The sequence below is a fragment of the Symphalangus syndactylus genome, chromosome 9, assembly GCF_028878055.3.
Source record: "Symphalangus syndactylus isolate Jambi chromosome 9, NHGRI_mSymSyn1-v2.1_pri, whole genome shotgun sequence".
In the NCBI taxonomy this organism is placed as follows: domain Eukaryota; kingdom Metazoa; phylum Chordata; class Mammalia; order Primates; family Hylobatidae; genus Symphalangus; species Symphalangus syndactylus.
The window spans coordinates 112,019,241-112,043,858 of record NC_072431.2 but is presented as its reverse complement, the minus strand read 5'-3'; the positions used below and the strand labels follow the sequence as shown (position 1 = coordinate 112,043,858).

General features: G+C 43.0%; 1 protein-coding gene across 1 annotated transcript in view; it reads right to left on the bottom strand.

Moving 5' to 3' along the window:
• LOC129490288 (antiviral innate immune response receptor RIG-I-like) overlaps window positions 1-24,618 on the bottom strand; it is a 337,723-nt gene that overhangs the window by 260,727 nt on the left and 52,378 nt on the right.

Here is a 24,618-nt window from a genome sequence, read left to right as displayed (position 1 = left end):
TCTGCTCAGGAAGGCCCACGATCACCTACTGAGCAGCAAGGGCTGGGGACCATCACAAAATCCACGGGAAGAGTAGAGTCCAGAGAAAAGGCTTGAAGAGAGAGCACAACACCTCCTCTTTCTGCCACTTCCCCAACGTCAGGGGACTGGGAAGAGAAGTCGCGCAGCAGTGGAGAACCAGATTCTACCACCAGAGGGCCCCAGCTGCCCACGCTCAGGATTTTCTCTGGGCATCTAGTTTCTGGAGCCCAGAAGCCAGTAAACTACACAGGTACCTATTTATCGCCTGCCACTAAGGACACCACCCCGCCATAGTAAAGAAAGCCCCAGGCTTAAATCCTTCTTGGAAATAAGCTAGTGACAGGCTGACATATAAGCAGACCAACCTCCAGGCGAGCAGACAGCACTGTGGCTGAGCCCCTGGCTCTAGCCCGTTTCCTCCTCCTTGGGGCCACTACCTCACCCTCACAGGCGCCTTGGACCCTTGACTGATATGGCCAAAATTTAGAGAAAGGGAGAGGCAGAGGTAGAGACAGATTCTGAAGAAATTTACAAATCTCCAAAAGAATAAAGCAAGCAGGTATGATGCTAAGTGAGCTATGATTAGTTTACTGTGACTGATGGTCAGGTCAATTGCCATCTATCTACAGATAATATCCAGACGAGTGCAGCGAAATCTGTGTGTCCCAGGAGACAGCCTGCAGCCTCCATTCTCCTGGCTATTACAGATCAGACGGAAGTGCCAGGCCGCCTTGAAAAAGGACAGAAGCCCGGTCCACAGAGGGTTCCCAAAGAATTCCTCATGCCCAGCTGCTACCACATTAGCTGGCACACAGCACAGTGGAAAGCACTCTGCTGGGTGAAGGACTCTATCCCTCCATCCGTAGTCCTGTCCCAAGAACCTCACCACCCCAGGACAAGAGGTCAGCCAGCAGGAAATGATTTAGAAAGTGAGGGTCGGTCTCAAGGAATCTGAGCAAGCTTCCCCTGCCTCCCTGCCTCCTGCCCTCCCAAAGCTCCAGGCATTGGTAAGTTCAAACCTTTAGGGCTCCAGCCCACACCCCTCTGAGATACACATTCGACTGCCTTCCTGCCTCCTCTTGGACTTAAGCTGCCCTGGAGCAGACTCACAGTCCTCTCTGCCACATATGTCTTCTTCCAGCATTCCCTCTTGGCATGAATGGGACAAACTTCACCAAATGATGTAAACTAGAATCCAAAAGGCCATCTTGAGACAGCTCTTTCTCCCTCGCTTCCAGAGCTAACTCATTACATCAAGTCTGCCAATACTCCTTCCTCAATGTCCATGGAAGAGTGGTGTAAATGCCAGCACTTTGGGAGGCCCAGGCGGATGGATTGCTTGAGCCCAGGAGTTTGAAACCAGCCTGGGCAACATGGCAAATCCTCGTCTCTATAAAAAGTATAAAAATGGGCCAGGTGCGGTGGTGTGCACTTGTACTCCCAGCTATTCGGGAAGTTGAGGCAGAAGGATCCCTTGAGCCTGGAAATTCAAGGCTGCAGTAAACCGTGATCACACCACTGCACTCCAGCCCAGGTGACAGACCCAGACCCTGTCTCAAAAAAAATTAAAAAGTCCATGGAAACAATCCATCCATTTTTCTCCATCTCTACTGCCATCACTTTAGTCCAAGCTACCAAAATCCCCTGCCTGGACCACTGCGTCAGCCTGCTCATCAGTGCTGGCACTCTTGCAATTCATATTGTGGGATGCAAACAGACTATCATTTCCAAAGGAGAATCTGATCGTCCCATCCCTTGTCCACCCACTCATCCCAGTAAACACAACAAATTTAAGGGCTTCTCATTGCTCTTAGAAGACAGAAAAACCTCAGCATGGCCTACAAGGCCTCACATCTACTCTGACTACATCTCAGGTCTCAAGTGGCACCACATTCCCCACTTCTGCCCCCAACAGACACACTGGCCTTTGCTTTCTCTGTCACTGCGCCTTTGCACATGCCCTTCCTCCCCTTTAATTCATCCTTCAGATCCAGCTAAGACATTTCCTTGGGGAGGCATTTCTTCTCTGACATCCATGACTAGGTCAGATCTCCCTATGACACACTCAGGTAACACCACCTGCCTCTCCTTCAAGGACCTGAGCAGACATGCAACTTTACATCTGTGTGACTATAAGACTGATGCCTGTCTCTCTCACCAGATTATAAACTCCACGTGTGCAGAAACTGCCTGTGTTTGCTTATCACTGTATCCCTGGGGCCTAGGACAGTGCCAGGCACAGAGGAGGCCTTCAATAGCAATATGCTGAATGAATGAATGAACGAATGGGGAACAAAAAAACAGAACAATGGGCCGGGCGCGGTGGCTCACGCTTGTAATCCCAGCACTTTGGGAGGCCGAGGCGGGCGGATCACGAGGTCAGGAGATCGAGACCACGGTGAAACCCCGTCTCTACTAAAAATACAAAAAATTAGCCGGGCGCGGTGGCGGGCGCCTGTAGTCCCAGCTACTCGGAGAGGCTGAGGCAGGAGAATGGCGTGAACCCGGGAGGCGGAGCTTGCAGTGAGCCGAGATCGCGCCACTGCACTCTAGCCTGGGCGACAGAGCGAGACTCCGTCTCAAAAAAAAAAAAAAAAAAAAAAAAAAAAAACAGAACAATGGCAACAACTCAGCTGAATGGATTATTTAGATTCTTCCGTTCATTATCTTCCTGAGGGTTTCCTCTACTCCATTTGGTAGATACTAAGTGCTAACATTCACTTAGCTCTTTCCTCCTTTAATTCTCGCAATAACTATATCAAATTACTGCTGATGAGGAAACTGAGGCAAAAGAGGTTAAATAACTTGCCTATGATTACTCAGATAGTAACTGATATTAGGATTTGAACTCTTCTACTTAACCAAAATAAGCAAGTTTTGTTTAAACCACATTTTATTAAGCAACAACCATAAATAATAATGTAGGTTATTTGACCAGACAAAACACACAAAAGCAAACAGCTTTAGTATTTAGGAAGCCCCATTCTGACTTAACCCAAAACTTTCTTCCTAAAATAAAACTAATCACTATGAATTGTTTTCACCAAGGAACTGCTCTTAAAATTAGTTCATCCCTTGAACAGCTAGTAATTACCAGAGGGAAAAACTTCAAACAGTACAGAGTGCCAGATAAGTCTCTTTCATCACAAACCCTTTAGCACCTTTTAAATTATAAGCCATGTAAATGAATTGTTTTAGAAAATTCAATATTAAAAGTAAAAAAGAAAGCTTCCCTCTCGTTCCAACCCTAGGGGACCCACACTGACACTGGTTCCTTATATATTCTGCCAAGGATATTCAAAGCATATGAGAAGCATGGCTGGCCGGGCGCAGCGGCTCATGCCTGTAATCCCAGCACTTCAGGAGGCCAAGGCGGGCGAATCACTTGAGGCCAGGAGTTAGAGATCAGCCTGGCCAACATGGTGAAACCCTGTCTCTACAAAAAAAATGCAAAAATAAGCTGGATGTGGTGGTGCGTGCCTGTAGTCCCAGCTACTCAGGAGGCAGAAGCACAAGAATCGCTTGAACCCGGGAGGCGGAGGTTACAGTGAGCTGAGATCATGCCACTGCACTCCAGCCTGGGTGACAGTGAGACCCTGTCACACACACACACACACACACACACACACACACACACAAAGAAGCATGGCCAAGTGTAGTGGCTTATGCCTATAAACCCAGCACTCTGGGAGGGTACAACGGGAGAATCCCTTAAGGCCAGAAGTTTGAGACCAGCCTGGCCAACACGGCGAGACCCCATCTCTACAAAAAATTTAAAAATTAGCCAGGTGTGGTGGTGCATCCTGTAGTCCCAGCTACTCAGGAGGCTGGGGAAGGAGGATCGCTGGATCCCAGGAGGCAGAGATTGCAGTGAGCTATGATGGTGCCATTGTATTCCAGCTTGGTCAACAGAGCAAGACCCTGTCTCAAAAAGAAAAAAAGGGTGCATGTGTATGCATATTCCTACCATGGAATTTGAAACAGCAACACTCCAAATTCCTCAAGTCGTGGCTTCCCAGAGCCACAGTCCCAGTTTGAAGCTGGGAATACAAATGTGAGACACCACACCCAGTCTTTTTTTTTTAAATCATGGAATACCCTGTGAACATTTTTTAAAAATCTTCCACCATGCTAGCTGTTTAAAAAACCAAAGCAGGCCGGGCACAGTAGCTCACGCCTGTAATCCCAGCACTTTGGGAGGCTGAGGCAGGCGGATCACCTGGTCAGGAGTTCAAGACCAGCCTTGCCAACATAGCAAAACTCCATCTCCAACTGATCCTGGAAATCCTCACAGGGTAGTCCATGATAGAAAAAAAAAAAAAAACAAGGCCGGGCATGGTGGCTCACACCAGCACTTTGGGAGGTCGATGTGGGAGGACTGCTTGGGTCCAGGAGTTCGAGACCAGCCTGAGCAACATGGCAAAACCTTGTCTCTACTAAAAAATACCAAAATTTTCCAGGCATGGTAGCACACGCCTGTAAGTTCCAACTACCCAGGAGACTGAAGTGGGAGGATCAACTGAGCCCAGGAGGTTGAGGCCGTGGTGAGCTGTGATCACATCACTGCACTCTGGCCTGGGTAACAGAGTAAGACCCTGTCTCAAAAAAAGCAAAAAAACAAAACAAAGGCTTAGAAACCACCCGCAGGCATCTATTGTAATGATATAAGAAAAGGATCTAAGGCAATCCATGCCCAGGATCCTTAGAGGCCCGAATGGGGAGAGCAGGAAGGGAAGAAAGCAAAAGCAGAAAACTGCCTTAAAAAACAAGTCAGGCCAAGACTACGGCGGCAGAGAGAGAAATGCTTTTCTTTTGGTAGAGACAAAGGTGCTCTCACTCCTGCTGCCAAGACGCTGACCTTCCCCAACTGGAAGGCGTTCCCAGATGCTGACCTGCTGTCCCACAAAGAACAACCTCACAAGCAGCTCACAGATTTGAGCAACTGGCGGAAGCTCCAGGTCTAGGAGTACCCAGTATCTGGCATCTGCCCAGTGACTGTGACTCCAGATATGTCCTAAACCAGTCTGTGTTAGTTCTTTGCTGGGAAGAATAAGATTCAATCCCACCAATATCCTTTGAGATGCAGTGGCATGACAGAAAGTACACAAGCTCTGGCATTAAGAACTCAGTGATTTGGGGGTACGCTGCTCAACCTCTCTGAGCCTCAGTTTCCTCATCTATGGGAATAACGGGAATAATACCACCACCTCACATTTGGGATTAGAGGAGATGATAAGTTATTTCATGTCACTCCTCTGCTCAGAGTCAACCAATGCACTTCCATTTCAGGTCATGATGGAGTAATAAGGAACAGATTTGCCCTCCCACTGTAAACAACTAGAAAACTAAGCCAAATAAATAAAACCACTGTGTGTAAACACTAGACAGCAGGCAGTGCAGGACTACAATCCCTGAAAGCAGAGAAACAAATTACTTGAGCCCTAAAATCACTCTGGCTTCCTGCCAGGAGACATACTTCAGACCCCAGAGAGAGAGGGGGATCCCCAGCAGAGCACGCCGTCCACTTAAGTTAAAGAGACAGAGATCAGAGTTCAGGGAGGCCAAGGCAGCTAAAAGCTGCAGGACAGACTTCAGAAAGAAAGAGCTATGCAGAAAAAGTGGTCCAGAAATCTGCCTGGAGGTTCCCTCAGGTCTCTGCTGAATACTAAAATTTGTGCATGCATAGGGTGAAACTCCACAGTGATGAAGAAGCTATGAGCTGACATTTCTTAGAACTCTCAGGGGAATCATGAGTCCCAAGCAGCCAGACTGGAGTGTCCTCACAGGGCATTCAGGAGAGACCTAGAAGGGCCACCTCTTGGTAGGAGAGGTCAAATGATCCCTAGATTAAAGATTATCCAGAGCCACTCTAACAAAGCTAAAAAACAGGACTCAAAATGATAAAACTAAACCATAAAAAACTGCCCAGAAGAACAAGGCTTTAAGCACTCTTTAAAGACCACAAAATCCAGAACCTCAACAATACTGAACTCACAATATTCAGCATCCAATCAAAAATTTCAACACATGGCCAGGCGCGGTAGCTCACGCCTATAATCCCAGCACTTCAGGAGGCCAGGCGGGTGGATCACCTGAGGTCAGGAGTTGGAGACCAGCCAGACCAACATGGAGAAACCCCATCTCTACCAAGAATACAAAAATTAGCCGGGCGTGGTGGTGCCTGCGTGTAATCCCAGCTACTTGGGAGGCTGAGGTAGGAGAATCACTTGAACCCAGGAGGTGGGGGTTGCAGTGAGCCGAGATTGCACCATTGCACTCCAGCCTAGGCAACAAGAGCAAAACTCAGTCTCAAAAAAGTAAAATAAAATAAAATTTCAACATATGTCAAGAAGCAGGAAAATGTAACCAATAACAATAAGAAAAACCAGATGATTTTTGTACATTGATTTTGTATCCTGAGACTTTGCTGAAGTTGCTAATCAGCTTAAGGAGATTTTGGGCTGAGACAATGGGGTTTTCTAGATATACAATCATGTCATCTGCAAACAGGGACAATTTGACTTCCTCTTTTCCTAATTGAATACCCTTTATTTCCTTCTCCTGCCTGATTGCTCTGGCCAGAACTTCCAGCTCTATGTTGAATAGGAGCGGTGAGAGAGGGCATCCCTGTCTTGTGCCAGTTTTCAGAGGGAATGCTTCCAGTTTTTGCCCATTCAGTATGATATTGGCTGTGGGTTTGTCGTAGACAGCTCTTATTATTTTGAGATACGTCCCATCAATACCTAATTTATTGAGAGTTTTTAGCATGAAGGGTTGTTGAATTTTGTCAAAGGCCTTTTCGGCATCTATTGAGATAATCATGTGGTTTTTGTCTTTGGTTCTGTTTATATGCTGGATTACATTTATTGATTTGTGTATGTTGAACCAGCCTTGCATCCCAGGGATGACGCCCACTCAAAAATCACAAGCATTCTTGTACACCAATCACAGACAAACAGAGAGCCAAATCATGAGTGAACTCCCATTCACAATTGCTTCAAAGAGAATAAAATACCTAGGAATCCAACTTACAAGGGATGTGAAGGACCTCTTCAAGGAGAACTACAAACCACTGCTCAATGAAATAAAAGAGGATACAAACAAATGGAAGAACATTCCATGCTCATGGGTTGGAAGAATCAATATCGTGAAAATGGCCATACTGCCCAAGGTAATTTATAGATTCAATGCCATCCTCATCAAGCTACCAATGACTTTCTTCACGAATTGGAAAAAACTACTTTAAAGTTCATATGGAACCAAAAAAGAGCCCGCATCGCCAAGTCAATCCTAAGCCAAAAGAACAAAGCTGGAGGCATCACGCTACCTGACTTTAAACTATACTACAAGGCTACAGAAACCAAAACAGCATGGTACTGGTACCACAACAGAGACATAGATCAATGGAACAGAACAGAGCCCTCAGAAATGATGCCACATATCTACAACTATCTGATCTTTGACAAACCTGACAAAAATAAGAAATGGGGAAAGGATTCCCTATTTAATAAATGGTGCTGGGAAAACTGGCTAGCCATATGTAGAAAGCTGAAACTGGATCCCTTCCTTACACCTTATACAAAAGTTAATTCAAGATGGATTAAAGACTTAAATGTTAGACCTAAACCCATAAAAACCCTAGAAGAAAACCTAGGCAATACCATTCAGGACATAGGCATGGGCAAGGACTTCATGTCTAAAACACCAAAAGCAATGGCAACAAAAGCCAAAATTGACAAATGGGATCTAATTAAACTAAAGAGCTTCTGCACAGCAAAAGAAACCACCATCAGAGTGAACAGGCAACCTACAGAATGGGAGAAAATTTTTGCAACCTACTCATCTGACAAAGGGCTAATATCCAGAATCTACAATGAACTCAAACAAATTTACAAGAAAAAAACAAACAACCCCATCAAAAAGTGGGCGAAGGACATGAACAGACACTTCTCAAAAGAAGACATTTATGCAGCCAAAAAACACATGAAGAAATGCTCATCATCACTGGCCATCAGAGAAATGCAAATCAAAACCACAGTGAGATACCATCTCACACCAGTTAGAATGGCCATCATTAAAAAATCAGGAAACAACAGGTGCTGGAGAGGATGTGGAGAAATAGGAACACTTCTACACTGTTGGTGGGACTGTAAACTAGTTCAACCATTGTGGAAGTCAGTGTGGCGATTCCTCAGGCATCTAGAACTAAAAATACCATTTGACCCAGCCATCCCATTACTGGGTATATACCCAAAGGACCATAAATCATGCTGCTATAAAGACACATGCACATGTATGTTTATTGCGGCACTATTCACAATAGCAAAGAGTTGGAATCAACCCAAATGTCCAACAACGATAGACTGGATTAAGAAAATGTGGCACATATACACCATGGAATACTATGCAGCCATAAAAAATGATGAGTTCGTGTCCTTTGTAGGGACATGGATGAAACTGGAAAACATCATTCTCAGTAAACTATCGCAAGGACAAAAAGCCAAACACCGCATGTTCTCACTCATAGGTGGGAATTGAACAATGAGAACTCATGGACACAGGAAGGGGAACATCACACTCCGGGGACTGTTGTGGGGTGGGGGGAGGGGGGGGACAGCATTAAGAGATATACCTAACGCTAAATGACGAGTTAATGGGTGCAGCAAAACATGGCACATGGATACATATGTAACAAACCTGCACATTGTGCACATGTACCCTAAAACCTATAGTATAATAATTAAAAACAGAGAGAAAAAAAAAAAAAGTCCATGGACCTAACTGGAATATCCAGCTAGGGGCTTGGAAGGAGTGTGTGTGTGTGTGTGTGTGTGTGTGTGTGTGTGTGTGTGTGTGAGAGAGAGAGAGAGAGAGAGAAAAGAGTTTTGCTTAGGCTATTGACCTAGGAGGTTCTTGAAATGAGAGGCTGGGTCAATAGGCCCCAGACACTGCCCACACGCCTCATGAGCACCAGATGTGCTCTATGGTTAGGTGAGGAAGCATGTCCCCAACCGAGAGGAACCGACACACCTGGTGGCAGAATGCAAAACTGAACACAATCCTTTACTGCATACATTCCACATGACCAATTATAGTGTCAAGGCTCCAGTGCTTTCCTCAGAAATCTTTCACAGTATGTTTTTCAGTTTTTTTCACTGTGACTATGTAGTGACTGTGACTCATAGTAAGAAATATAGTTTATGAAATGACCCTGCCATATATTTTTATAAATATGTTTATAGATCTGTAACTGAATTCAAAGTTTTGTGAAACAATCCTACTTTTATTATATGTGATGCTCTCTAATATTTTCTATCATATTTCAATAAAAAAATCTCTAAAGGTGACTCTCTAAAATGATTTTGTGACAATAATGGGCCTGGAACTGCAGTTTGAAAAATACAGCCTTAGGATCATTTTATATTTTTTATTAAAGAAATACACTTTTGTCATTTTGTTTAAAGATGGTTACCTCTAAAAGACAAGAAGAATATTGTGGAGTATAGGTAAGCTTTGTCCTTGACTGGAGTGATGCAAGAACAGAATTCTCAAGCTTAAGAGTGTGTGATAGTATGTTCTCACTTTTTTGTGGAATCTAAAAATCAAATAAATTGAACTCACAGACATAGAGTAGGATGGTTACCAGAGGCTGGGAAGGATGTGGGGTTTGAGAGGAAGGTGAAAATGGTTCATGGGTTCAAAAAGATAGAATTAATTAATAAGACCTACTATTTGATAGCACAATAAGGTGACTATAATCAGGAATAATTGTATATTTTAAAATAACTTGAAAAATGTGTTAATAATTGGAATGTTTGTAACCCAAAGGATAAATGCTTGAGGGGACGGATGCCCCATTCTCCATGATGTGCCTATTTCATATTGCATGCCTGTATGAAAACATCTCAAGTATCCCTTAAATATATAAACCTACTATGTACCCACAAAAATTTAAAAAAATAATAATAAAAATTTAAGAAGAGTCTGTGTGATTGAAAGTTCTAGTGAAAATGGACACTACTAACATACCTTTGACTGGATAAAACCCTCTACTATGTGAGAGGCTGATCCTTTCTGACCTGCAGGCATATCTAAATGAGTGTTTGTTGGAGCATTGTTTATAGTGATTAAGAGGCAGAAACAACTTTAACAAGGGAATTACTAAATAACTTGTGATATACTCATGCTATAAAAAAGAGAAAAAAACAGAGTCCATCCAACAGGAATAAAAAGTCTGGAGCAACAAATCTCAAATGGCAAATTGGTTAGATCCTGGGCAGGCAGTGGGGTACATATAAGAAACTGCAGAAAGAGGTGAGAAATGAGTGGATTGAAAAAGCATATCCATTATAACATACATCTTTATGTTTGAAAAACGAACATTAAAAGCTGTTACTTTTTTCTCACTTTGTAATATAGACTACAAAACAGCAGATCTTTACATTACCTTATTAGTTCTTGGGGATACACAGAAGACACTAGTGCTTTAAATAATTAAGGTGTGCACCTTCTCAGAAGTTGTATCAGAAGTTTTAGGGAGCAGTCATAAGACTTTTACGTTTTAAATAGTTGAGAAACATTTGTTTGAAGACCTGGTAGAAACACACTTTCAAGAGTTACTCCTTGGAGGAAAATCAATGGTATGCATGTGGTTCTTATTGCTTTTTTTCAGATAATATAAAAATACTTATTAGACAAAGGACAGCCAAGTAAGAGGGTTACTCTGTAAGTAAATGACTCACTAAGAGTATATCGGCAAACTAACCATGGGCACCTCCTAACACACTGTAGTCCTGCTATAAACCATAATTCTCTGTAGGGATAACAAGAATCACTATTAAGCAATCTCAGTTTTTAATGATTTAATTGCAGTGGTTTTGGGAGTTTGTCTTTAAAGGAATTACAATGAAGACTAAAGCTGATATTCACCATTAAAACAAACAAACGTTACTCTTCCCACTCTTCCCACAAAAACTCAATACTTTCCAACCATGACCATCGGCTCTAAGAGCACTCCTGTTCCTTTTATCTTAGAGGGCTCAATTTTCTAGGTTTCTTTATGCTTGTAAAGGCAGAAAATGTATAACAGAACCGTTAAAAAGAAAACATCAAAAGCCAAATAAGATCTCAAGTCTTTAAAGACAGGCTCTTACCATGTTGCCCAGGCTGGACTCAAACTCTTGGGTTCAATCGATCCTCCCACCTTAGTCTCCTGAGTGGCTTGGACTACAGGTGTGCACCATCACACCTGCCTGTAAGTCATTTTGAATGGACTTGTCTTTTATTCTCAGAGTAAACTGAGAACACAACAGATTTAGGCTTCATGAATAAGGCTAAAACCTTTAAAGCTTAAAGGAGGAAAGGATCAAACCTATATACAAAAGACACCTTGATTAAAAGTGAATGTGGCCAAATATCTAAGATGTGTGCATGGGGTATTTGATAAATTAACAAATTCAGCTCTAACTTTTAGAGAAACAAGTGACAGTGGTTAGTGATTTGATACAGTTTGGGTGTGTCTCCACCCAAATCTCATCTTGAATCATAGCTCCCACAATTCCCACATGTTGTGGGAGGGAGCTGGTGAGAGATAATTGAATCATGGGGGCGGTTTCCCTTATACTGTTCTGGTGGTAGGGAATAAGTCTCACGAGATCTGGTGGTTTTATTAAAAAATTTCCCCTTTTGCTTGGTGCTCATTCTCTCTTGCCTACGACCATGTAAGATGTGGCTTTGTTCCTCCTTGCCTTTCACCATGATTGAAAGGCCTCCCCAGCCATGTGGAACTGTGAGCTAATTAAACCTCTTTCCTTTATAAATTATCCAGTCTTGGGTATGTCTTTATTAGCACCATGAGAACAGGCTAATATAGCGATGGATAAAAGCAAGTGCCTAAGGAGTCCTAGCTAAGGCACTAAGACACGAAAAGGAAATAAAAGGTATACAGACTGGGAAGGAAAAAAATCAAACTGCCATTGTTCACAGATGACATAAGCATCTATGTAGAACATTACCAAGGATAGATAGAAAAGTCTTCTGGAACTGATAAGCAATGATAACAAGGTTTCAAGATACAAAGTTAATATACAAAAGCCAATTGTTTTCTATATGCCAGCAATGAACGAATGGAAGTTGAAGTTAAAAATACATTGCTGTCTACACTGGCACTCAAAACGAAAAAAGAAATACATAGGTATAAACCTAACAAACCGTGTATCAGATCTTTATGAGGAAAACAAATAAATATATACATATGCAAAACCCTGATGAAAGATATCAAGGAAGAACTAAATAAATGGAAAGATATTCAACACTCATGAACAGGAAGAAAATATTGTCAAGATCTCAGTTCTTCACAACTTGATCTACAGCTTTGATGCAATCCCAATAAAAATTCCAGCAAGCTATTTTATGGATAATGACAAATTGCTTCTAAAGTTTATATGGAGAGGTAAAAGACTATCTCAACATGGAAGGAGAAGACCAAAGTTGGAGGACTGATACTACTCAACTTCAAGACTTATTATAAAGCCACAGTAATCAAGACAGTGTGGTAGTGGTGAAGAACACATAAATCAATGGAACAGAATAGAGAGCCCAGAAAGAGACCCACAGAAATATAGCCGATCTTTGACAAAGGAGAAAATTGTGCTGGAACAACTGAACATCAATATGCAAAAATGAATCTAGACACAGACCTTACATCCTTTACAAAAATTAATTCAAAATGGATCATAGACCTAAATATAAAACAGAAACCTAAAAAACCCCAAAAGATAATATAGAAGAAAACCTAATTGACCTTGGGTATGATGATGACTTTTTAGGTATAACATCAAAGTCATGATCTGTGAAAGAAATAATTGATAAGCTGGATGTCATTAAAATGAAAAATGTCTTCTCTCTGAAAGACAATGTCAAAAGAAGGAGAAGACACACCACATACTGGAAGAAAATATTTGAAAAATACACATCTGATAAAGGACTGCTATCCAAAGTATACAAAGCACTCTTAAAACTCAACAATAATAAAATAAGAACTGAAATTTAAAATGGGCAAAAGACTTGGACATCTCACCAAAGAAGGTATACAGATGGCCAGTAAACATGTGAAAAGATGTTGCACACCATATGTCATTAGGGAATTGCAAATTAAAACAAGACAACATAATTACATAGCTATTAAAAAATGGCCAAAATCCAAAACATTGACAATAGCAAATGCTAGCAAGGATGTGGAAGCAACAGGCACATTGCTGTTCATTGTGGTGGGAAGGTTCATTGCTGGTGGGAAAATAGTGTTTGGAAGACAGGTTGGTAATGTCTTATAAACCTAAATATATTCTTGCCATATGATCCAGCAAGTGAGCTTCTTTGTATTTATCCAAATGAATTGAAAACTTATAGCCACACAAAAACCACATGGATGTTTATAGCAGCTTTAATCATGATCTCCAAAACTTGGAAGCAAGCAAGATGTCTTTCTATAGATGAATAAACTTTAGTATGTCCACACAATGCAATATTGCTCAGCATTAAAAAGAAACGAGGTATGAAGCCATGAAAAGACGTGGAAGGTGGTCTTTGGGTTGATTCCATGTCTTTGCCATTGTGAACAGTGGTGCGCACCTGCAGTCCCAGTTACTTGGGAGGCTAAGCTGAGAGGATTGCTTGAGTCCAGGAGGTCAAGCCTGCAGTGAGCCATGACTGTACCACTGCACTTTAGCCTGGGTGGCATGAGACCCTGTCTCAAAAAAAAAAGAAAGACATGGAAGAACCTTAAATACATACTGCTAAGTGAAAGAAATCAATCTGAAAAGGCTACATATTGTATGATACCAATTATACGACATTATGTAAAAGGGTAAAACTATGGAGACAGTAAAAGGGTAAGTAGCTGCCAAAGATTACGGGGAGGGATGAATGAATAGGTAGAGCACAGAGAATTTTTTTTCTGGACAGTGAAACTATTCTACATGATACTAACAAGGGTCGATTTACACTTATCAAAATATATATATACTTTATACATTTATGCAGTATTACTATACATTATATACTTATCAAAATCCATAGAATGCACACTCCCCCAAGAGTGAACTCTAATGTAAATGATGGATTTTGGGTGATAATGATGTGTCAGTGTAGGTTCATCAGTGGAAACAAGTTTAGGACTGCAGTGCAGGATGTTGCTAGTGGGGAAGGTTTTGCCGGGGTGGGGACATATGCAAGCTTTTTGTACTTTCTACTTAATTTTACTGTGAACCTAAAACTGCTCTAAAAGCTTATTAATTAAAAAACAACAACAACAACAAATACCTGATGAGAAAGACTGGCCTCCATTGTGCTGGAGGAAGTTCTAAGAAAAAGAAATTGCAAAGAAATGAAATGACAAAGGTGCCACAAATTATGCCTAATGATTACTTTTTTGGTTGAAAACTGGGAATTTCTGCCTTCCTAACAAGGATGAAAAGTCAGATAATTTGTGGTGAGGACTCAAAAAGAACTTCAAAAAGTGGGATAAGAAGGTAGATTAGGGTCATCTGGCTATATGAACTAAAGAAAATGAAGGCAGATAATAGCCTGAATCTTTCTTTGGTACTATTGCAGCCAAAAACAAACAAAAACGAAAAAACCTCTCTAGATGTATCTGTAAGGTAGTAAGATATATGCAGGCAGTGTGTGTGTGTGTGTGTGTGTGTGTATACAAAACACACACGTTTCTCTGCAGAGAACTTGCTTATTTGTAAGGGTAAAGTGGGAGGCAGAGGGAGCTGTTCTGCAGCAGGAGAAGAAGACATTCATATGGCCAAGAAACATGAAAAAAAGCTCAACATCACTAATCACTAGAGAAACGCAAATCAAAACTACAAGGAGATAACATCTCATGTCAGTCAGAATCACGATTATTAAAAAGTCAAGAAACAACAGATGCTGGCCAGGTTGTGGAGAAAAAGGAATGCTTTTACACTGTTGATGGGAGCATAAATTAGTTCAACCATTATAGAAGACAGTGTGGTGACTCCTCAAAGATCTAGAAGCAGAAATACCATCTGATCCAGCAATCCCATTCCTGGGACAATACCCAAAGGAATATAAATCATTCTATTAATAAAGATACATGCATGCATATATTCATTGCAGCACCATTCAGAATACCAAAGACATGGAATCAACCCAAATGCCCATCAATGGTAGACTGGATAAAGAAAATTGTGCACATACATACCATGGAATACTATGCAACCATAAAAAGGAATGAGATTATGTCCTTTGCAGGGACATGGATGGAGCTGGAAGCCATTATCCTCAGCAAACGAACGCAGGAACAGAAAACCAAACACTGCATGTTCTCACTTATAAGTGGGAGCTGAACGATAACACACAGACACATGGTGGGGAACAACACACACTGGGGCCTGTCATGGAGGGCTGGGAGAGGAAGAGCATCAGGAAGAATAGCTAATGGATGCTGGGCTTAATGACTAGGTGATGGGTTGATCTGTGCAGCAAACCACCGTGGCGCACACATTTACCTATGTAACAAACCTGCACATGTACTCCAAAACTTAAAGTTGAAGGAAAAAAAAAGAGAGGGAAAAGAAGAAATAAGAAAGCATTTAGGGAACCTCCTTCCTTTACCTCTCTCTATAAGGATAAGCAGCTGCAAAAGTCTGATGAGCAGCCTCCTCATCAGTTGCAACCAGAGTTCTCTCATACTGCTATGTTAAATGCAAATATAAAAGATGAGCCTTTGCTTTCATTTGATTCTTGATATGGGGGTGACAACTTTTTGGAAGACTGAAAAGTATATGACAGTGATTTCCTGTTAAAAGTGAGAGAGCTTCATTGGGCAAAAACAAACAAAAGAAACCTCTGAAAGGGAAAATGGGTGGAAGCAACTACAGAAGGTTCAATAGGTAGAAAATGAAGCCCCAGTTTTTCATAGAGAACAGGATAGAGGAAAACAAATCGAGATAGTTCTCACTGCCTTCCACAGAGCATGTGTTCTATATACTTTGTTGAATGGATGTTACAAAGACAACTGGACAACATAAAATGTTTGAGATAATGGTGTCATGATTCTTTCTTTTTCTCAAATTGGACCAGAAAGACTGATCAGACCAAACCTTCAAACTGAATTCCAGGAACTACAAAGTCTTCAGCTCATCATACCCACTCTGCTTCCCCAAAAGTAGAGCCTGAATTGTGAGTCAGGGCTAGCAAGGATGAGAACAGGTAACCCATATGCTAAGTATGGGTGATTTTTCTGATCACAGAGGAGAGCTACAAAATTTTGGAATTTAGCCAGTTTCCACAACCACAATGATTAGAAAAGAGAGACCATCACTACCAAAATCAACAGTCCCCTGCATTTATGTTGTGTCCTTTAGACTTGTGGCGGGGCATAAGTAGGAAGCTTTGAAAATGCATATCCTCTGTCTTGGGTCTAAGCTGGAGAAATTTAGCAACAGTATCTACACTTACAGGTGAAAATTTTCAGAGTGGTTGAAAATTGGTTCCTGAAAACATGTGCCTGAAGAATTGTTTGAGAGCCTTATGAAAAGCCACATACCTAACATAGAAGTTGACCAGCCTCAAGGGTATGGAAAACCAACAGAACCAGGGTCTGTAAAAAGTACAGAATGCATGGCACAAATCCTAAGCTCACTGTTCACATCAGCATCAACCCTGAGACCTTTAACAAAAACCATCAAAAGGAGTCCCTATCCTCTGTGGTCTTTGAGGGAATCCAAGCCCCAAGGAGTCTGATTGTTCTCCAGTGACTGGCTGTTCCTTTGGAAATCCAGTGCCTTTCTACGGTGCTCTTGAAACCTGTTCTACTCAGCCATTCTGTCACTTGGCAGTAGCCTACAGGCTATTTTTAGTTTTCATGTTTGTAGACCCTGAAGGGGTCTACCTGGTACCTCCCCACCTCTCTCCATTATCTCTGTTTGTCCAAGAAAACAGTCACCTCAACTGCACAGGCTACACTCAGCAAATGTTTATAAAAGAAGCAAACAAGTGGATGGTGATACATGGGATGTAATAATTGCATTAAATGAGAACTGAATCTGTTCATCAGGGACCTAGTGCAGAGAACAGGGAGTGCCTCTCCATTTTGCTGAAAAACTTTGCTTCCTAAGTGCAATCCCACTAGCCAATCACCGATGGTGTGATGTTCTTTAACTGCTGCTCTGCTTCTGTGGGAAGTCAGCACCGTGGCTTTAAATGAAGACTTCAGCCCAGACCCCCAGAGGCTGAAGATCATGCCATAATTTTATTCTCATGTATATTGAGCTTTTTGAGCTTTCAGTAAATATTATACAGCAGCAGGACTTTCCTCATGCCTCGTAGTCTAGAGCTGAGGCCAGGGGGATTTAGTTTCAGCACTTGAAAAACCCATAATAGTTCTGTTAATTTAGGATGGCCATGCTTTCCTGGGATGACTGAGGCTAGTGCTGCTGTGCTGGATAAACATGGTGAATGGAGGGACAGCTGGTCTACAGAAATGGAAACGAAAAATAGCATGTAAGTTACTGCCAGGTGACTGGCTAGGCTGGCTATCAGCAGGCTCCAAGAGCCCTGCAGTGAGGTCCTGGATTTCTAAAGCAATAGCAAGTCCCTGGAAAATAGGCAGACCACTGGCTGGATTTCCTCAGTGAGCAGGAGTATCATGAAGGAGGTAAAAGGACACTCTTTTTATGGCTTTGGTTGGAGTCTTATCAGGGTTGATGCCACCCAGAGGTGCGCTGAGCTCAGGGTCAATGCTGTGCATTCTGCATTTTTTTTTACAGGCCCTGGTTCTGTTGGCTTTTCATACCCTTGTGGCTGGTCACCTTTTATGTAAGGTATGTGGCTTTCCCTGAGGTTCTCAGACAATCTTTCAGGCACATGCTTCCAGGAGTCAATTGCTGACCACCTTGAAAGGTGTTTCATGAGCTATATCTTGAAAGATGAGTAAGAGTTTCTGTAATGGATAAAGGAAGAAAAATTATTCCAGGAGGAGGGAAAAAGCACACAGAAAGGCAGGCACACAGCTCTACAGGGACCCCACTGTGGCTTGAATGGTGTGAAACTTGCCTTAGTGCTGGGTACAAACAGGCAAGGAACTCTGCTTTCACATAAGAATTATCATTATTCCAAAGAGTTGGTTGGAAATAGTATGCTTAAAGTATTTATTTAGAAGGAAATATATTTGGATTTCAGGAATTAAAAATAATCTGACCCAGAGAACTGGATATTCTGAGGACAGGGTGGCAGCCCCACCTCCTGATATTCATGACATTGTATAATTCTCTCCCTTAAGTAACTTGTCTTTGACCAATAGAATAGGGCAACACTGAGGTGTGTCACCTTCCATGAGTAAGTTACAAAAGATTATTACTGTGACTTGCCAGCTGACTTTCTATTGCCTTCTTTGTGTTCACACTTTTATGAAGCTGCTACACTGGAGAGGCCCACATGGCCAGGAACTAAAGGTGACCTGTGTCAAACAGCCAGTGAGGAACTGAAGTTCTCAGTCCAAAAGAGCATGAGGAACTGAATCTTGCCAACAATCACTGAGTGAGCTTGGAAGCAGAACCTTCCCCAGTTGAAACCTCAGATGAAACCACAGACCCTGGGTTGATACTTTGATTTTGGCTTGTGACAGAATGAAGCAGAGGACCCAGTTAAGTTATGCATTTTACTTTTTGTGTATCCATTGTATGTTTTTTGATTTGAGGTTACTACCATGAAGCTTTCATTTATTTTTTATTTTTTAATTTTTATTTTATTTATTTACTTTTGAGACAGAGTCTTGCTTTGTCACTCAGGCTGGAGTACAGTGGTACAATCCCAGCTCACTGCAAACTCTGCCTCCTGGATTTAAGCGATTCTCCTGTCTCAGCCTCCTGAGTGGCTGGGATTACAGATGCCCACCATCACACCTGGCTAATTTTTGTATTTTTAGTAGAAGCAGGGTTTTGCCATGTTGGCCAGGGTAGTCTCAAACTCCTGACCTCAGGTGATCCGCCCACCTCGGCCTCCCCAAAGTACTGTGATTGCAGGCATGAGCCACCACATGCAGCCCCATGAAGTTTTCAAATACTATCTTATAATTCATCATTTTAAGCTGATAACAACATTGTTTGCATAAACAAACAAAAAAAAACTAATAAAAACTCTACACCGTAACTTTGTCCCTCTGCTTTTTTTTTTTTTTGCAGTGGCACAATCTCAGCTCACTGCAACCTCTGCCTCCCGGGTTCAAGTGATTCTCCTGCCTCAGCCTCCCAAGTAGCTGGGACTACAGGCGTGCGCCACTTCACCCAGCTAATTTTTTTATTTTTGGTAGAGACAGGGTTTCACCATGTTGGTTAACCAGGATGGTCTCGATCTCTTGACCTCATGATCTACCTGCCTTGGCCTCCCAAAGTGCTGGGATTACAGGTGTGAGCCACTGCACCTGGCCTGTCCTCTGCTTTTTAACTTTTTGTTGTTTCTATTTATATATTATACTGTCTCTGTTTTGAAAAGTTGTAGTTATTTCTTTGATTTGTTCATCTTTTAGTCTTTCTACTTAAGATAACAGTAGTTTACACACCACAGTTACAGAGTTGTAATATTTTTCAGTGTACTTACTATTACTGGTGAGTTTTGTGCCTTTTGATGATTTCTTATTGCTCATTAATGTCCTTTTCTTTCTGATTGAAGTACTCCCTTTAGCACTTCTTGTAGGACAGGTCTGGTGTTAATGTAATCCCTCAGCTTTTATTTGTCTGGGAGTCTTTAGTTCTCCTTCATCTTTGAAGGATATTTTCACTAGCTATTCTATTCTAGGGTAAAAGCTTTTTTTCCTTCAGCACTTCATGTCATGCCACTCTCTCCTGGCCTGTAAAGTTTCCACTGAAAAGTCTGCTGCCAGATGTATTGGAGCTCCATTGTATGTTATTTGTGTCTCTTCTCTTTCTGCTTTTAGAATCCTTCCTTTATCCTTGACCCTTGGGAGTTTATTAGATGCCTTGAGGAAGTTTTCTTTGGGTTAAATGTGCTTGGTGTTCTATAACCTTCTTGTACTTAGATATTGATATCCTTCTTTAGGTTTAAGAATTTCTCTGTTATTATCCCTTTGAATAAACCTTCCACCCCATCTCTTTCTCTATCTCTTCTTTAAGGCTAATAACTCAGATTTGTCCATCTGAGGATATTTCCTGGATCCTGTAGGTGTGCTTTATTGCTTTTTATTCTTTATTCTTTTGTATTCTCTCTGTATTTTCAAATAGCCTGCCTTCAAGCTCACTAATTCTTTCTTCTGCTTCATCAATTCTGCTATTAGAAGACTCTCATACATTCTTCAGTATGTCAGCTGTATTTTTCAACTCCAGAGTTTCTGCTTGATTCTTTTTAATTATTTCAATTGCTTTGTTAAATTTCTCTTGTAGAACTCTGAATTCCTTCTCTGTATTATCTTGAATTTATTTGAGTTTCCTCAAAACAGCTATTTTGAATTCTTTGCCTGAAAGATCACATATCTCTTTTTCTCCAGGATTGGTCCCTGGTGCCTTAGTTAGGTTGTTTGCTGAGGCCATGTTTTCCTGGATGGCCTTGATGCTTGTGGATGTTTGTTGGTGTCTGGGTATTGAAAGGTTATTTATTGTAGTCTCTGCAATCGGAGCTTGTTGGTACCTGTCCTCCTTGGGAAGGCTTTGCAGTGCTTCAAAAGTACTTGGGTGTTGTGATCTAAGCTTCTAAGCTCTATCTGCATTAGGGGGCACCCCATGCCCAGTAATGCTGTGCTTCTTGCAGACCTGTAGAAGTAGCACCTTGGTAATCTTGAACAAGACCCAGAAGAATTCTCTGGATTACCAGGCAGAGACTCTTGTTCTCTTCCCTTACTTTCTCCCAAATAAAGGGAGTCTCTGTCTCTCTCTCTCTCTCTCTGATGAGCCAGCTGGGGGGTGGCTCACAAGCACCCCTGTGGCCACCACCACTGGGACTGTGCTGGGTCAGACCTGAAACCAGCACAGCACTGGGTCTTGCCCAAGGCTCACTCTAACCATTACTTGAATTCTGCCTATGTTTGCTCAAGGCCCTAGGGCTCTACAATCAGCAGGTGCTAAAGCCAGCCAGGCTTGTGTCCTTCCCTTCAGGGTATCAAGTTCCTCCAAGCTCCCAGTGAGTCTAGAGATACTGTCCGGGAGCCAGAGCCTGGAGTTGGGAACCTTAGAAATCTACCTGGTGCTCTATTCTACTGTGGCTGAGCAGGCACCCAAACCACAAGAAAAAGTCCTTCCCACTCTTCCCCTTTCTACAAGCAGAGGAACCTCACCCCATGGCCACCACACTCCCAGGCTATTGCTGATGTTCACTTATGGCCCAAGGACTCTTCAGTCAGCTTGTGATGAATGCTGTCTGGCCTAGGACTCACCCTTCAGGGCAGTGGGCTCCCTTCTGGCCCAGGGCAGGTCCAGAAATGCCATCCAAGAACCAAGGCCTGAAATTGGGGATCCCAAGCGCCTGCAGGTTCCCTTCTGAGCCAGGCTGTGTCTAAAAATGTTGCCCAGGAACTAGGGCTTGGGATGGGGGCCTCACAACTCTGACTGGTGCCCTATCTTACCGTGGCTGGGCTGGTCACCAAACTGCAAGACAAAGTCCTTTTTTCTGTCTCCTTTCAAGTGGAAGGAAGGGATCTCTTTTGGAGCCACACGCCGTGCTGCCTGGGGTTGTGGAGGGGTGGTGCAAGCATTCCCTTAGATGCCCTGGTTGGTGTCTCAGTAGGTCAAGTGCCCCAAGCACTTTACATGCCTGGATTGTGCTTACCTATCATATTGCCACCTGAGCTCAAGGAAGTCCTTCCTTCTCTTCTGTCCCTGCAGTGGACACAGAGGCCATTCTGGCCCTTCCATCTATGGCAGGCCTGCCCTAGACCATGGGCTCCAGAGGCCAGGTAGAGTATTCGGCCCTGGTTGGCTGGTTAAGCAGCAGAGGCCCAGCCACCTCCCACATGGTGCAGGAAGCAGTGTCTCCATGGAGTCTATTCCTGTGTTCATCCTGTGTTCCTTGCCCTCCCTGCCTGGGCTGCAGTGAGCAGGTACAGAAGTGAAGCAGCCATGGTCCCTGCCCTCAACAACTCAGCGTTGAACACAAGTGATGTTGTGGAGAAGCCACCCTCCCCCCACTGCTGGTGGTTGGTTTCCTGAAATTCCCTCCAGCCAATTCTGAAGTGCCCTGCTGGAAAGCCCAAGAGAAGATCTCTGGAAGGTTGGGGCCATTCACCATGACATGATGTTACCTGAGTGTGCCAGAAGTGAACCCAAAGATCCCAAGTAAGGACTGATGTATTCCTAACATCTACACCTAAATCTGAAGTAGTAAATTCTTGAGTTTATGCCCTTCATGTGACTTTTGCTTCTTGCCTCTCTTCACCCTGGGGAAGATAGAACATGGATTTATGCAGGGATTATGGGATGAGCAAGGCTTCATCCACCATCAGCATTCCACACAAGTCATAGGCTATGACCCCGATTTCTCTTAGCTCTTGACTTTGCCAAGAACTCAGAATCCTGAAGCTATCAGTTTCAGCTCACTTCTCTGCCCCTGGGACTTCTGTCAGCAGCATGAGCCCATGCTGGCCTCAAGCAGGTAGGAGCCTGCAGGGAACCATGGGAAGGACCTGCTCCACCCTAAACCAGGATGTGTGCATGCTAACCCCTGGCTCCCTACCTGATGCTGCTGTGACCCTCCTGAGTCAATTCCCTTTATTCTGGACTTCCCTCTATTCTCCTAGCTGTGTGGCTGCCTGCCCCACTCCCACCAGGCAGGGAGGATGTGCCTGTCACAAGACCTCCTTTGATCTTTGGGGATGCTTTAGAAAAACACCTGTTGAATGTTGGTTCAGCAGGCCTGAACCTTGTGCTTCTCCTTCCTGGAGACCATACCTGGGCTGGGCCCCCATCCCTTAGGCACAGAATCAGTATTCAGAGCAGGGACACATCCATGTTTCTTCCCATCCTGGCTCTTCTGTATCCAAGCAGTGGACACATTGTGCTAAATGCTGGGGTCGTATCAGAGGAAGCAAGTCCTGCCATCACCTCCTCCTAGTGATGAGATAGTGAGTGATCCTGGGTTTCCTTAGGAACCAGGGGCATCCCACTGTCCCTCAAAACATGTCATAAAGAAGTCACCGTACTTCTTGGCCTTTCTCTAGCTCTTGGCTCCTCTGTGGAAGGTCAGAAGGGGAATGCAGAGGTGCCATCTCCTGAGGGATAATAGCTGTCCAAAATCGATGTCCCTCCCATCTTCTCAGGGCAGCCTATTTGTCTTCCTGCTTCCCTGTCCTCTCCTCCCACCCATATAACCTCCTTGGTCCCTCATCTCACTGAGCACTGGGATGCCACCCTTGCCCTATTTCTCCATCTCCAGCCTCATGCTGTTGCTCAGGCTCCATGCATTTAGAGCTTTTTCTGTGATCTCTCCTGCTGGTACAGTCTTCCAAGAGCACCTGCTGCACAGATATCAGCAGCAACTTTTAACCACCTTTCCCCGTCCACCTACACACTCACACTGCCACCAACAGCTTGGGCCCTAATAAAAACTTTCCATAGTAACTTCCAGAATCCCTCTCTACCTCCTGCTTTCTAGCTTTGGCTCTGCATACCATTCCCCCTTCCCACTGCCACGGTGCCTTCCCAGCTCCTCACTTGTCCCGCTGGGTCTGTGCCCACACTCTCTTATATGTAAAAGAAACCTTTTTCTGCCCTTATCCACAAAGTCCCCTCTCATTAACGATGCCTTCTATCTACCACCAGTGTCTGTACTTTTAGCCAAAGCCAGCCCCTTGACTTGGGAATTCACTTCTATTCTGTGTCCTCTACAACAGGGCATTGCTCCAGTAGTTCTTCCCTCTTTTCCTCATCAGTTTATCCCTCTCAACTGAATCTTTCCCATCAACATCCAATGTGCTATGTATCTCATATTTTTCAAAAACCCTCTCTGAATCCCATGTTCTCTTTCTGCTATTTCCTCATTTTTCTGCACCTCTCTGGAACAAACCTCCTTGAATACATGATTATACTTGCTATCACCAATGGCTCTCCTTCCATTGTATCTTGAATCCACTCCCATCACACCTTCATCACTCATCTAAATCTGGTTTTCTTAATGCCACAGAGGATCTCTATGTTTTTAAATTGAATGCCATTCATCTTACTTGGCTAGTTGGCAACTGGTTATGCAGTTGATCACTTTCTCTTTGAAATACTTTCCTCTCTTTGCTTTCAGTACACCACACTCTTCTGTTTTTCTTCCTACCTCACTGGCTACTGCTTCTTTGTTCCTCTACTTACTGGTTCCTCCTTTTATTCCCAGTTAACTTTAGAGTGTCCTAGCCCAGTCTTTAGATCTCTCCATTTACACTTAGTTCCATGGTGATGTTACCCAGTTGCATGGTTTTATCTATATCTATCTATATCTATATCTATATCTATCTATCTGTCATCTGCAACCAGGACCCTCCCTGAGGACCATCACGCTTCTGTGTTGAAGATAGACTGTTGGGGATATGGTGTCAGGATAAAATGGGGGACGTTATGATGCTACTGCAGTAATGGTAGC